Here is a 13,513-nt window from a genome sequence, read left to right on the forward strand (position 1 = left end):
TCTGCTCCAGAGTCCACACAAAGCTCGACTGTCAGAGTGGATGAGCCTACCAAGATAGTCCCTTTAAAGGACAACTTAGAGGAAAATGCCGTTGTGTCTAGTGAACCTCCTCCAATGGTCACTAGACGCGATAGTTTTCCTGACCGCCGTGGACATTTATTGGCATAATGTCCAAGCTGTTGGCAATTTTTACAAACCACGGGTACTTGAGCGGTCCGAGACTTAGGTCCCGCTCGAGAAACCTCCATGGCCTCATGGGTGTCAGACGCCTGAACAGGAGATTCTAGAGGACTGGTGAAGGTAGGAGCCAGCCAAAACCTCTGCCTACACTGGATCCGCTCTAACCTTCGCTCATAAAAACGGAGGTCGATGCGGGTAGATATAGAAATGAGCTCCTCCAGTGTGGCGGGAATCTCCATGGTGGCCAAGGCGTCCTTCACATGGTCTGCCAGTCCTTTCCAGAACACCGGAATTAGGACTTTATCCGGCAAATCCAGCTCTGAGACCAGAGTCCGGAATTGGACGGCGAACTGGCTGACCATGGACAAACCCTGTGTTATTGCCAACAATTGGAGCGTGGTATCGTGGGTAACACGAGGTCCTAAAAAGACCTGTTTCAGAGCGTCCAGGAAGAGAGGAGCACTCTGCACCACATGATCATCACAGCGGCGTTGCCCACTCCAACGCCCTGCCCGACAAAAGGGATAAAATAAATCCCACTTTCGCCAGTTCCATAGGGAAACGCGCAGCCAGGAGCTCAAGATGTATGGAGCACTGACTCACGAATCCTCGACATAGCTTACTGTCACCAGCAAACTTGTCTGGAAGCGGGAGATGGGACAAAGTCAGAGCAGGGGTGGCAGAGGACAAACTGGCTGCAGCTACACTTGCAGCCTGGACAGCGACTGCGGTAACATCCACGGCTGAGGTTGTGCATTCAAGAGCCGCCAACCTACCCTCCAGCTGCTGGATGTACCGCTGTAGACGCTGATCGTCCGCCATTTACTAGCCAGACCCTGGCGCTAGTATACTGTTAGGGCTGGTGGAATGCACCGAGTAAATAGAGAGATGGGCAGGGCAGGGATGGGTTGTCATGACAGCTGGGAATCTGCAAAAGACCCTCTTGATTGTCTTTGCAGATCTCCTATGAATGCCAGTCTGTCGCCAGAGTTCATAAGACATGATGATTTCTGCTAAACATAGCAAAAGCATGTAAAAAGTAGAAAAAAGTTTTACTTTTTGTTTTAAATATAAAAGTTTATTTCACCCCTTTTCCCCATTCAAAAAAAAAAAAATTAAAACTATACATATTTGGTATAGCTGCTGTTAGGGCTGGCGGAACGCACCGAGTAAATAGAGAGATGATATTTGGTGCGTTCGCAGCCCGGGGTCCACCGTGCAGGAAAGAACCTGCTGCTGGCAAATGGCGGCACAGTATGGCGGTAGAAGCAAATTCTGTTACTTCACAGAGTCGCTATAAAGAACGCACTGTGTCCTGTTTAGCTCACAGGTGTACACAGTAACTGCCGAGCAGATAGCAGCTTGTGGTCACGCAGTCAAAGAGACAAACATACAATCTCCTCACCGGAGGAGCCGATATTCTATTGTCTTATTTCAGCCGGGGCCCTGAAACCATACACACAATCTCCTCACCGGAGGTGCCGGTATTCTAGTGGCTTACTTCAGCCGGGTCCCTGAATACACACAAGAGTGACCACATTGGCGCCAAACTCATCACATGAATTGATACACCTTTTACAGCTGCAGCAAGTACAGGACCTTCCCAGAAGGACCAATGGGAGGCTGCCACAGACGTTTGAGCACCTTCAGGACCTTCCTAGAGGACCAATGGGTTTTGCTGCAGTATCTAAGCATGTGACCCTTGATCTCCAATGAGAGATCTTACCCTGGGCATGCTCAGAAGGGGAAAAGTGGGACTTAGTCCCAAAAACGTCTGCTCGCCGCTGCCCAGTACTGGCCACAATGGCAGAAACTGGAAAGGCAGCAATAACCCTCTGCACAGAGTCAGACTGAGCAAGATGCTGGGACAGATCCCTCCGCTCAGTAGGCTCCACTGTGGCAGGAGAAGAATGGGAGACTGCAGCAGAGAAGGCTCGAGATTCCCCCTGTGCAGAGGTGGGAACTTGACCCCTCACAGCTGCGTTCAGAAATGCTCAATCTATCAAAATATAAGCTAAAATAATCAGATCAGTAAACAGTATAATGAGAAAAAAATCAAAAACCTAGAATAATGTTTTTTGGTCGATACAGAATTGCAATAAAATGCAACAACAGGTGACTAAAACATTGTAGCTACCTCAAAATGGTATCAATAAAACATCAGGTCAGCATGAAAAAAATAAGCCTCAGATTCTGAAACATGGAGACGATACGGGTCTCGGAAAATGGTGCCACTTTTTTTTGTTACAAAGTTTGCATTTTTTTCACCACTTAAATGCAAAATAACCTGTATATGTTTGGTATCTGCAAACTCATAATGACCTGAAGAATTATTCTGGCAGATCAATTGTAGTGTTTAGTGGACATGGTAAATTAAAAACTCTAAATACAATTGTGGAATTGCATTTTTTTTGCAACTTCACCACACTTGGAATTTTTTTCCCGTTTTCCAGTACATTAAATGGTAAATTCAGTAGTGTTGTTCAAAAATACAACTTGTCCTGTAAAAAAACAAGCAAAAAACATGGCCATATTGACAGAAATATAACAAAATTATGGCTCTGGGAACAAGGGAAGCAAAAAACGAAAACAGAAAATCGCAAGGTCATGAAGGGGTTAATAATAAGCCTACAGAATGATTTTCATTGACCTTATTTTTCAGTCATTTTCATGTAGATACTTCTCAAGACATGACGTATGGTGCAACCTAACCTGCAAGGGTTAATTTATTTTCTCACACTCAACCTCTGTTCTAAGCCATAAAGTGGGCATAAATTACACCCCGACACAGTCCACACACCCCAGTTACACAACAGGCTACTACCAGTCATCAAACACACAGGGTGTTGAGTTCCTGAAAAATGCTATCAAAATGCAATCAAAAAGGTCACCCAGACTCTGAATGGCTATGGATTCTTTAGAGTATATAATGATCAAACTTACTAACCCCTTCACCCTGGGCCATTTTCCATTTTCGCATTTCCGTTTTTTTCTCCCCTTGTTCCCAGAGCCATAACTTTTTTATTTTTCCATCAATATAGCCACGTGAGGGCTTGATTTTTGATGGACAAGTTGTACTTTTGAACAACACCATTGGTTTTACCATATCACGTACTGGAAAATGGGAACAAAAATCCAAGTGCGGTGAAATTGCAAAAAACAAAAGTGCAATTCCACAATTGTTTTTTGGGCTTTTTTTTCCATGTTCACCAAATGATAAAACTGAACTGCCATTATGATTCTCCATGTCATTACGAGAAGATACCAAACATGTATAGGTTCTTTTTTATTTAAGTGGTGAAAAAAAAATCCGAAGTTTGAACACAGCGATACCAAATATGTGTATTCTTTTATTTTTTTTAATTGTTTTATTTTGAATGAGGCAAATGGGGGGTGATTTACATTTTTATAATTTTGTTTATTTTTTAAAATATTTTTTAAAACTTTTTTTATTACTTTAATCTTGCTTTATTAGTCTTCACGGGAGACTAGAAGCTGTGATCATCCAATCACTTATGCTACACAGAGCAGGGCTGCAGTCCTGCCCTATGTAGCAACAATGATCACTTGCTATGAGCGCCGACCCCAATCCGGCAATGACTACCACAGGGGGCTGCTGCAGTCCCCGGGTTGTCATGCCAACCCATCGGCGACCGCAGTCATGTGACATGTTAAATGGCGCTGTTAATGACATTTAATATGTTAACAGCAATTAACAGTGGATCGCAATTCCACCCGCAACTGTTATGTGCACATGTCAGCTGTCAAATCAGCTGACATGTGCCGGAAAAGATGTGAGCTCAGTGCCAAAGCCCACATCAAAGAGAGAGACCCGATATGCGCCATACATGTACGGCGCAATGCTATGATGGCATTAATATAAAAATACATTGCTCAAAAGAAAATATATGAAAAGAAAAAGAAAATGACACACAAATATTCAAAAGAGTTGTAAAATGAAAAGGGGTAAATAACAGAAAATACCTAGTTGTTCTTCTGCTTCCTCGGGGGAGAGGAGATCCAAGGGGTAACATTCCTCCTTGTGGACAGCAACACGTCAAGCCTGAAATGCCGAGATGAGGAGACTTTAAAGCCACAATGCTTCTCTGGGAAAACTGCAAATTGTCTCTTCAGAGAAGAAGAGGACTAGAACTCTAGTGCCACATATAAGAAGTAGCAATCCTAAAAGTCAGTATCGACTCTCTAATGAGCCTTGTCACATGACTTAGGATAAAAGCCAAAATCAAAATCTTTGGGGGTGAAGAAAATGAATCATGGATCACAATCTGCATAGGCAGGCCCTCAAATGTGAACATCTTTCTTTTGTGCAGCCAAGTTTTTATGTGCTTGGGTTTCCAGGATGGCCTGGATTGGACTATTTAAAAGTTGCTGTTTGTGACTGGAGGGTGGTCTAATTTAGGGGCCAGGGTCTTGCATTTCAAATATCTTGGGTCTCTGGCTACCCCCTCCATACAGTACATAGTAGATATTCAGCTTGGTTATATTGACCATTTGCTACCCCTTTGAAGCTCAGAGTGACCAGGGTGGGGTGTTGGGATGGAAATTTCTGTACTCATAGCGAGAAGACCCTTTGGATCTGAGTTCTTGCAATACTGGTAAATCCAGTCAGTCCATTTGGCATAGGAGCAGTTTGTTTATGGCAGACTTAACTCCATGCAAATATATTTCCCTTACACCTCCTGCCTTTTTTAAAGTGAATGGGAGCTGGCTACTTGTCTGCTACCAAGCACGTGTTCTCACCCCCTTTGGCAAGATAAACCAAATGCTGTAACCAATTTTAATTTCCTGTAGTTTATTCAATCCTGGGTGGTACAGTCCTTCTTCAAGACAAAAACTATAGGCGAGGCCCAGTACTTTACCACGCTCTATCTGATCAAGGGTTATTGGCAGGTGCCTCTTATGGAGTCGGGAAAGGAAAAGACCGCCTTCATAACACCGAAGGGTCTATACCACTATGTCCTCCCTCCCTTTGGACTACATGGGGCCCCAGACGCGTTCCAGAGGTTGATGGACATAGTGCTGGAACCCCATCGGATGTATGCGTCAGCGTACTTAGATGACATCATCTCTTATGGACCTGGTGGTTAGGAGCACCCGGAATGACCTGATGAGTAAACTCAAAATCGGGACTAGCTCTGGGTAAGTGGGAACTCTGCTGACCGCAAACCCTACTCCTATCACACACACTAGAAATAGCCATGGAGCGTACCTAACTCTCCCTAGACGCCTCTTCACAGCCTAAGAGCTAACTACACCTAAAGATAGAAAAAGAAGCCTTACCTTGCCTCAGAGAAATTCCCCAAAGGTAAAGGCAGACCCCCACATATATTGACTGTGAGTTAAGAGGAAAGTCACAAACACAGGAATGAAACAGGTTTTAGCAAAGGAGGCCAGATTTCACTAAATAGTCAGAGGATAGAAAAGGGAACTATGTGGTCAGCACAAAAGACTACAAAAACCACGCAGAGTAAGCAAAAAGACTCCCCACACCGACTCATGGTGTGGAGGTGCCACTCTGCACCCCAGAGCTTCCAGCTAGCAAGGGAATATCATGATAGCAAGCTGGACTAGAAATTAGCAGTACTAAGAAATATATTCAGGAAGCAGTAACAACAAATGAACTAGCAAAGACTTAGCTTCTGCTGGAGTAGACAGGTCCTCAGAGAAGTCCAAGAGAGATCTGAACCAATACTGAAACATTGACAGCTGGCATGAAGTAACGATCTGAGTGGAGTTAAATAGGGAAGCAGCATAGCAATAAACGAGAGCAGCTGATAAAGCCAACCTCAGTGACCAGCAGTTCCGCTCGAAGCCACCAGAGGGAGTCCAAGAGCAGAACCAACCAAAGTACCATTCATGACCACAGGTGGGAGTCCGAGAACGGAATTCACAACAGTACCCCCCCCCTTGAGGAGGGGTCACCGAACCCTCACCAGGGCCCCCAGGCCGATCAGGACGAGCCAAATGAAAGGCACGAACTAAATCGGCAGCATGGACATCGGAGGCAACAACCCAGGAATTATCCTCCTGACCATAGCCCTTCCACTTAACCAGGTACTGAAGCTTCCGTCTCGAAATACGAGAATCCAAAATTTTTTCCACCACATACTCCAACTCCCCCTCAACCAACACCAGAGCAGGAGGATCAACGGAGGGAACCATAGGCGCCACGTACCTCCGCAACAACGACCTATGGAACACATTATGGATGGCAAAAGAAGCTGGAAGGACCAAACGAAATGACACAGGGCTGAGAATTTCAGAAATCTTATAAGGACCAATGAAACGAGGCTTAAACTTAGGAGAAGAAACCTTCATAGGAACATAACGAGAAGACAACCAAACCAAATCCCCAACACGAAGTCGGGGACCAACACAACGACGGCGGTTAGCAAAACGTTGAGCCTTCTCCTGGGACAACGTCAGATTGTCCACTACGTGAGTCCAAATTTGCTGCAACCTGTCCACCACAGAATCCACACCAGGACAGTCAGAAGGCTCAACCTGCCCCGAAGAAAAACGAGGATGAAAACCAGAATTGCAAATAAAAGGCGAAACCAAAGTAGCTGAACTAGCCTGATTATTAAGGGCGAACTCAGCCAATGGCAAGAAGGTCACCCAATCATCCTGATCAGCAGAAACAAAGCATCTCAGATAGGTTTCCAAAGTCTGGTTGGTTAGTTCGGTTTGGCCATTTGTTTGAGGATGGAAAGCCGAAGAAAAAGACAAATCAATGCCCATCTTAGCACAAAAGGACCGCCAAAACCTAGAGACAAACTGGGAACCTCTGTCCGACACAATGTTCTCCGGAATGCCATGCAAACGAACCACATGTTGAAAAAATAATGGCACCAAATCAGAGGAAGAAGGTAATTTAGGCAAGGGTACCAAATGGACCATCTTAGAAAAGCGATCACAAACCACCCAGATGACAGACATCCTTTGAGAGACAGGAAGATCTGAAATAAAATCCATGGAAACATGCGTCCAAGGCCTTTTCGGGACTGGCAAGGGCAAAAGCAACCCACTGGCACGAGAACAGCAGGGCTTAGCCCGAGCACAAGTCCCACAGGACTGCACAAAAGAACGCACATCCTGTGATAAGGAAGGCCACCAGAAGGACCTAGCCACCAAATCTCTGGTACCAAAAATCCCAGGATGACCAGCCAACACCGAGCAATGAACCTCAGAAATAACTCTGCTAGTCCATCTATCAGGGACAAACAATTTCTCCGCTGGACAACAGTCAGGTCTATCAGCCTGAAACTCCTGCAGCACCCGCCGCAAATCAGGGGAGATGGCAGACAGAATTACCCCCTCTTTGAGAATACCAGCCGGCTCAGGGACTCCCGGAGAATCAGGCACAAAAATCCTAGAAAGGGCATCCGCCTTCACATTCTTAGTATGAGACCACAAAATCGAAACGGGAGAAAAACAGCGACCATCGAGCCTGTCTAGGATTCAACCGCTTGGCAGACTCGAGATAAGTCAGATTTTTGTGATCCGTCAAGACCACCACGCGGTGCTTGGCTCCCTCAAGCCAATGTCGCCACTCCTCGAATGCCCACTTCATAGCTAGCAGCTCCCGATTGCCAACATCATAATTACGCTCAGCAGTCGAAAACTTTCTAGAAAAGAAAGCACATGGCTTCATCACAGAGCCATCAGAACTTCTTTGAGACAAAACAGCCCCTGCTCCAATCTCAGAAGCATCAACCTCGACCTGAAAAGGGAGCGAAACATCTGGCTGACGCAACACAGGGGCTGAAGAAAAATGACGTTTCAGCTCCTGAAAAGCCTCAACGGCCGCAGAGGACCAATTCACCACATCAGCACCTTTCTTTGTCAAATCAGTCAAAGGTTTAACCACACTAGAAAAATTAGCAATGAAGCGACGGTAAAAATTAGCAAAGCCCAGGAATTTCTGGAGGCTCTTCACAGATGTAGGTTGAGTCCAATCATAAATGGCCTGAACTTTAACAGGATCCATCTCGATAGTAGAAGGGGAAAAAATGAAGCCCAAAAAGGAAACCTTCTGAACTCCGAAGAGACATTTAGACCCCTTGACAAACAAGGAATTAGCAAGAAGGACCTGGAATACCATTCTGACCTGTTTCACATGAGACTCCCAATCATCCGAAAAGACCAAAATATCATCCAAATATACAATCATGAATCTATCCAGATACTTTCGGAAGATGTCATGCATAAAGGACTGAAACACAGATGGAGCATTTGAAAGCCCGAATGGCATTACCAGGTACTCAAAATGGCCCTCGGGCGTATTAAATGCTGTTTTCCATTCATCGCCCTGTTTAATACGCACAAAGTTATACGCCCCTCGAAGATCTATCTTGGTGAACCAACTAGCCCCCTTAATCCGAGCAAACAAATCAGACAGCAGAGGCAAAGGGTACTGAAATTTGACCGTGATTTTATTGAGAAGGCGGTAATCTATACAGGGTCTCAGAGAACCATCTTTCTTGGCCACAAAAAAGAACCCTGCTCCCAACGGTGATGAAGACGGGCAAATATGCCCTTTCTTCAAGGACTCCTTTATATAACTCCGCATAGCGGCGTGCTCTGGCACAGATAAATTAAAAAGTCGGCCCTTAGGAAACTTACTACCAGGAATCAAATTTATAGCACAATCACAATCCCTATGAGGGGGTAGGACACTGGATTTGGGCTCATCAAATACATCCTGGTAATCCGACAGAAACTCAGGGACTTCAGAAGGAGTGGAAGCAGAAATTGACACCAACGGAACATCGCCATGTACCCCTTGACAACCCCAACTAGACACAGACATTGATTTCCAATCTAATACTGGATTATGAACCTGTAGCCATGGCAAACCCAACACGACCACATCATGCAAATTATGCAACACCAAAAAGCGAATATCTTCCTGATGTGCAGGAGCCATGCACATGGTCAACTGAGTCCAGTACTGAGGTTTATTCTTGGCCAACGGCGTGGCATCAATTCCCCTTAATGGAATAGGATACTGCAAAGGCTCCAAGAAAAAACCACAGCGCCTGGCAAACTCCAAGTCCATCAAATTCAGGGCAGCGCCTGAATCCACAAATGCCATAACCGAGTAGGATGACAAAGAGCAAATCAGAGTAACAGACAAAAGAAATTTAGGCTGTACAGTACCAATGGTGACAGACCTAGCGAACCGCTTGGTGCGCTTAGGACAATCAGAGATAGCATGAGTGGGGTCACCACAGTAAAAACACAGCCTATTCTGACGTCTGTGTTCTTGCCGTTCAGTTCTGGTCAAAGTTCTATCACATTGCATAAGTTCAGGCCTCTGCTCAGAGGACACCGCCAAATGGTGCACAATTTTGCGCTCGCGCAAACGCCGATCAATTTGGATGGCCAAGGACATTGATTCATTCAGACCAGCAGGCGTGGGGAATCCCACCATAACATCCTTAAGGGCTTCAGAAAGACCCTTTCTAAAAATTGCTGCCAGGGCACACTCATTCCATTGAGTAAGCACAGACCATTTTGTAAACTTCTGACAATATATCTCCGCTTCATCCTGCCCCTGACACAAAGCTAGCAAGATTTTCTCTGCCTGATCCACTGAATTCGGTTCATCATAAAGCAATCCAAGCGCCAGAAAAAACGCATCTACATTAAGCAATGCAGGATCTCCTGGTGCAAGGGAGAATGCCCAGTCTTGAGGGTCGCCACGCAACAAAGAAATAATAATTTTTACTTGCTGAATGGGGTCACCAGAGGAGCGGGGTTTCAAAGCAAGAAACAGTTTACAATTATTTTTGAAATTCAGAAACTTAGATCTATCCCCAGAAAACAAATCAGGAATTGGAATTCTAGGCTCTAACATCGGATTCTGAACTACATAATCTTGAATGCTTTGTACCCTTGCAGTGAGATGATCCACACAAGAGGACAGACCTTGAATATCCATATCTACACCTGAGTCCTGAACCACCCAGAGGTTAAGGGGAAAAGAGAGACAAAACACACTGCAAAGAAAAAAAAATGGTTCAGAACTTCTCTTATCCCTCTTTTGAGATGCATTAACACTTTAAGGCCAGCTGTACTGTTATGGACCTGGTGGTTAGGAGCACCCGGAATGACCTGATGAGTAAACTCAAAATCGGGACTAGCTCTGGGTAAGTGGGAACTCTGCTGACCGCAAACCCTACTCCTATCACACACACTAGAAATAGCCGTGGAGCGTACCTAACTCTCCCTAGACGCCTCTTCACAGCCTAAGAGCTAACTACACCTAAAGATAGAAATAGAAGCCTTACCTTGCCTCAGAGAAATTCCCCAAAGGTAAAGGCAGACCCCCACATATATTGACTGTGAGTTAAGAGGAAAGTCACAAACACAGGAATGAAACAGGTTTTAGCAAAGGAGGCCAGATTTCACTAAATAGTCAGAGGATAGAAACGGGAACTATGCGGTCAGCACAAAAGACTACAAAAACCACGCAGAGTAAGCAAAAAGACTCCCCACACCGACTCACGGTGTGGAGGTGCCACTCTGCACCCCAGAGCTTCCAGCTAGCAAGGGAATATCATGATAGCAAGCTGGACTAGAAATTAGCAGTACTAAGAAATATATTCAGGAAGCAGTAACAACAAATGAACTAGCAAAGACTTAGCTTCTGCTGGAGTAGACAGGTCCTCAGAGAAGTCCAAGAGAGATCTGAACCAATACTGAAACATTGACAGCTGGCATGAAGTAACGATCTGAGTGGAGTTAAATAGGGAAGCAGCATAGCAATAAACGAGAGCAGCTGATAAAGCCAACCTCAGTGACCAGCAGTTCCGCTCGAAGCCACCAGAGGGAGTCCAAGAGCAGAACCAACCAAAGTACCATTCATGACCACAGGAGGGAGTCCGAGAACGGAATTCACAACAATCATCATCTTTAGTACTGACTGGCATACCTACTTGTCCCGAGTACAAGTGGTAGTAGATTTGCTCAGAAGTTGATGGCAAATCCCAAGAAATGTGCGATAGGGCTCAAGGAAGGCCGGTACTTAGGATACGTGATCGGCCGTGGGGTTATCAAACCCCAAACTAATAAAATCGAGACCATTCTAAACTGGCCCTGACCTGTTACCACTCAACAGGTGAGAGCGTTTCTCAGAATCATTGAGTATTACCAGAGGTTTATACCTAATTTTTCGGGGAGAACAACACCCCTAACCGATCTCCTGTCTTGATTCCAGGCTGCGATCCGGAGAATACCATTTGTTTTCCGATTGTGAGTACGTTGTACATTAAAGAGACTTTGTTTTTAACTTTCCTGTGGTCACTGCCTGTCTGTCACACTGCACCAACCCCGCTGCACTACATATGTGTTGCATATCGCTGGTTAGTGAAACGCGATCCTACCATCAATTGGAAAAGTCACAAGTTTAAGTACTGAGGGAATTTTTGTTTTTCCAATTGATTGCCTAAATTCCTGGCATCCATGAGATCTCTTCTTCCATATAATATTCTGGATTTTGAGGCTGTTTTTTAGGATGTTTTGAGGATTTTTTTTCTGAGACTAAATGTGAAGTTCATCCCCTGCATAAGTCATATCATTGTGCTATCAAATGTAACACAGTGGCCAAATTGCCTTAATCCCGTTTGTTTAATTTCTCTCTTCCTGTAAGAGATTCCTTGAAAGAGTACACTCTAAAGAGTCTCTTCAAGGGTCACAATAAGGCCTTCCACCTCACCAGTCGCCATGGGATTTGTATTTGTCAAGATAAATCACATCAGCCACATTTCCAACTTCACGTTATAAATCTGATCACTAACGTCACAGGGGCATCATGTCCAATAGTCTTTGAGAAAATGGCTGCTATCCTGGCTGATACAGTTGCCCGGTTTGAGAGGATATAGATTCTATGAATGTCATTCTCCCGCTCCCTGGATATATACAATATTATATTTCCTTCTTAGGTATATAAGGTTTCTGTATTATACTACTCTTGGCATAGTGTTTATCTCTGCATCTTGGTTATGGTTTACTGATCAGGATAGCTTGTTCTTTACCCCACTATATAATGATATTACAGATTGTGCCTATAATGACTAAACCATTCTCTTTCACCTCTAGTAGGATGTAGAAATGCATCAAAGTGTATTGTGCATTTATGTTCTTTATGTTTTTTTAAATGGCTTTACTTTTGAGACACTGTTGGTATCTGAGGTACTGATAATCTGATAATGTTCTTAGGGGTCTTAAAAGGACCTATCAATGACTTTTTTTTACTTTAAACTGAGTAGCCCCTTGCAGTTGGTGCTGCTCCACTGATTTTGAAAGTTTTTATTTTTTCTCTGTGCTCCTCTGTTCCAAAGTTATGCCCTCCTGGAAATAGAGATGCAAATATTCCCTTCAACCAACTGGGTGTCTACCACATGACCTCTCTGTGGGTGTTCCCTTTTTCCCCCCTGACTCTGGACAATCAAAACATGGCCATACCCTCTAAAATGTTCTGTGATATATACACCAAGTTAGTTAAATATACAATATATTTTGACTGAGGATGAAAATGGCATACATTTGGGCACGATGGACACAGAAAAACTACTTCAGTGGAGCAGCACCATTTAGAGGTGTTACTCAGTTTAAATAAAAAAATCCAGTGGTCTTTAACCCTATTAACCCCAAGGGTGGTTTGCACGTTAATGACCGGGCCAATTTTTACAATTCTAACCACTATCCCTTTATGAGGTTATAACTCTGGAACGCTTCAACGGATCCCGGTGATTCTGACACTGTTTTATCGTGACATATTGTACTTCATGATAGTGGTAAAATTTCTTTGAAATTACCTGCGTTTATTTGTAAAAAAAACAGAAATTTGGCAAAAATTTTGAAAATTTCGCAATTTTCCAACTTTGAATTTTTATGCAATAAAATCACAGAGATATGTCACACAAAATACTTAATAAGTAACATTTCCCACATGTCTACTTTACATCAGCACAATTTTGGAACCAAAATTTTTTTTTGTTATTTTTGTTAGGGAGTTATAAGGGTTAAAAGTTGACCAGCAATTTCTCATTTTTACAACACCATTTTTTTTTAGGGACCACATCTCATTTGAAGTCATTTTGAGGGGTCTATATGACAGAAAATAACCAAGTGTGACACCATTCTAAAAACTGCACCCCTCAAGGTGCTCAAAACCACATTAAAGAAGTTTATTAACTCTTCAGGTGTTTCACAGGAATTTTTGGAATGTTTAAATAAAAATGAACATTTAACTTTTTTTCACAAAAAATTTACTTCAGCTCCAATTTGTTTTATTTTACCAAGG

The sequence above is a fragment of the Ranitomeya variabilis genome, chromosome 6, assembly GCF_051348905.1.
Source record: "Ranitomeya variabilis isolate aRanVar5 chromosome 6, aRanVar5.hap1, whole genome shotgun sequence".
Classification (NCBI taxonomy): Eukaryota; Metazoa; Chordata; class Amphibia; order Anura; family Dendrobatidae; genus Ranitomeya; species Ranitomeya variabilis.